We start from the raw sequence: 2,835 nt of genomic DNA on the forward strand, positions 1-2,835 counted from the left end.
TGATGATTTAAAGACACAGATTTAGGGCACCAGGATGGCTCAGTAGGTTAAGTGGCTGCCTTCTGCTCGGGTCATGACCCCAAGGTCCTGGGATTGAGTCCCACATCTGGGCTCTGTTTCTCTCTCTCTGCCTCTCCCTCCTGCTCCTCTCTCTCTTGTTATCTCTCTCTCTCTCTCAAATAAATAAATAAAATCTTTAAAAAAAAATAAAGGCATGAATTTAAAAGGACTGACAAACAAGGTTGCTTTCTTCATTCATATTTTTGGCTACTTTAAATGAAATAGCATATTAAGAAACTGGGGGTAATAGTGGCCTTTTACTACTTTATGTTGTCAGATTATCCTTAAACTATTTTGTGTACTTCTCAGGCCACAATGCAAGGGGGGTGTGGCCCAGGGGACATCTTTCAGGGGAGGGCAAGATGACAGCTAGTGAAGGTTGCCCAGGGCTACCAAACATGCCATCTGAGGAGATGTTGAGAAAACCATGGTACATAAGGAATAATCTGAAGAAAGGAAGATTCAGAAGGACCCTAGGGGCAGTTTTCAAGTTTCTGAAAGTCAACTGGTACTGGAAGACAGATTAGACTTTTATATTCCCAAATTATAAAAGTGAAACCCAAATTCAGTTTCTGGTGAATTGCATTCCATAGGAGATGAGCGCGAGTGGAACCTTGTCCTAGGACACTGTTGAGGGGCGTCGAGACTTGGTTGGGGGTCCTGTGGATCCTTTCATCCCTGCCATTCCGTGATTTGATGAAATTTCCATGCTGAGTAAACTTAAACAGAACCATGACCACTTTTTCCCCCTCCTTTTACATTTTTTTCCTGGACCGTTAACAAAGATTTAATGACCTACTAATGCTTGAGGCGCTCTTGAAAAACCACTGTCGGATTAGCGCTTGGCTTTCTAAAAATGAATCTTTTTTTGGTTTGTTGCCTTTTCTCCCACGTAAGGTGCACGGCTGTGTCTCTCTCCCCACCCCTGTTTTGAGAACTGGGACTGAAACATAACCAGGTGAGGGTTATGTGCTTTGCCCTTAGAATTGAGCCTTCTCCTCCAGCTCCCCCAGAAGCTCTGCTTTCCTCCAAAGGCTCACGGCTCCATCATTGTTATAGGCAATGCCTGGGACAAGCTGTAAGGAGCTATGGCCTCCAAGATTTCCCTTCCTGTCTATTTGGTTGTTGAGAGAGGCCTCAATCATAACAACCAGGAGGGATAAATTTAGAGGGAGCCTGTGGTTCTAATTTGCTACAACAAATTATTCCTAAATCCAGTTCTCCATGTGGCAACATTTCAGTGGTTCCCAAATGGAAGAAAAAAAAAACAAGTGGAATTCTTATCTGGGTTCGTATAGTGATATGTGACACATGACTTCCAGTGTTTTTAAATTCCACAAAGACAGAAGTCAAGCCTGGACTGTCTTCCCTCTCCTTCCCAAGCGTCTCGATCCCATTTATCCTTAAACGCTCCTGAGGAGCTTTCTCCCCAACCCCAGTCAGAAGAAATCTCCTCTTTTGCAGATTTTCCACAGCATATTGTGTACATACCTGCCTCATAAATTTCATCGCAAGTTGCTTTTTCTACCATTGTCTCCTCCACAAGATTGGTTAGCTCTCAACGGTACGTTCGTCTTTATATTTGTCCCGGGGTACTTGGTGTGACGCCTGTGAGTTGGCAGGTGGCAGGTTATTTGTGGAGCGAACAGATGAACAAATTCATTATACCTTGTTTTCTCATCATAGTCTTCTCCTTGTCAGAGAAAATATGCCAACTGTGGAGAGCAGCCACCTCCTAGAGCAGAAGGAAACTCTAAAGAGAATAAATGAGTTAGATACTTTGATACTTCCTAATCATTGTCATGGAAGTGAATCTGGGCGTGATGAATTTCATTGTTCGTCTTCATTCTAGAAAGTTTTATTTGCCCCACTCCAAGATGTCTCCTTCAAATCAAAACTGAAGGTTTGAAAAGGTCCCAAACAGATTCTCTGGATTTATATACTAGGAACTCCTTGAGAGCCCAAACCGTCTTGTTTATTTTTTCCCCTGCATGCACTTGGCCTCATCCCAGGCAACTGCGGTGCTTTGATAAATATTTAATAAATTTCTGAAGAAACACAAGAAGGTAAGGATTCACTTTAATGTATGTCATCCATGTTCATCCTCTCTGCATCATTCCAATTTTAGTAGATGTGCCACTGAAGGGGGCACTCTATTTAATGTATGTTTGACTCCATCTGATGCCGAAATGTCCGCAACCCAGAATTTTACTTCTTACTCATTAGTATAGCTTCAATCTAGAGGATCAAAGACACAAAACTAAAAAGTGGGCAAACATTTCGGTTCCTAGTAGGTTAGAATTATGACAGTGGCAGTAATGAAAAAATAAATGTACTGATAGAATTGTGGTTGGTTCTGTGGCCTTAGAGAGACCTAGCTGAGTAGAATTGTTCTAGTGAATAATGGATGTGGGGTGATGGCCATCTACTGTTTAATGGTTTTCAAACTAATGTTTAAAGGGAAATGAGTGGTTTATGCCAGAATCCAAATCATAGACTTCTCAGCCAATAGTAAAAATGAGTGTTGATCTTGGATTAGTGATGGGAGTACATTAACAAGAAGGCTGAAAGATTATATTATCTTTGTGGGTTGAACAAATAGATTTACACAGCAAATCTCTTTTGTGGAATAATAAGAGTAGTATTATATATGGATAGTGAGGAAGACACTCTATTTGGAGTCTAGAGACCGGGATCATTTTCTTGGTCCTGTAATGAACTAGCTCCCTCCTCTGGAAACCTCCAGTTTTGTTCAGTTGTAGTGCTTAGAACTTT

At 41.4% G+C, this 2,835-nt stretch overlaps 1 pseudogene; it reads right to left on the bottom strand.

The window, feature by feature from the left end:
• Nucleotides 1–2,118: 2,118 nt before the first annotated feature.
• Nucleotides 2,119–2,212, bottom strand: LOC122908096 (annotated as a pseudogene).
• Nucleotides 2,213–2,835: the final 623 nt, after the last annotated feature.

The sequence above is a fragment of the Neovison vison genome, chromosome 5 (assembly GCF_020171115.1).
Source record: "Neovison vison isolate M4711 chromosome 5, ASM_NN_V1, whole genome shotgun sequence".
NCBI lineage: Eukaryota > Metazoa > Chordata > Mammalia > Carnivora > Mustelidae > Neogale > Neogale vison.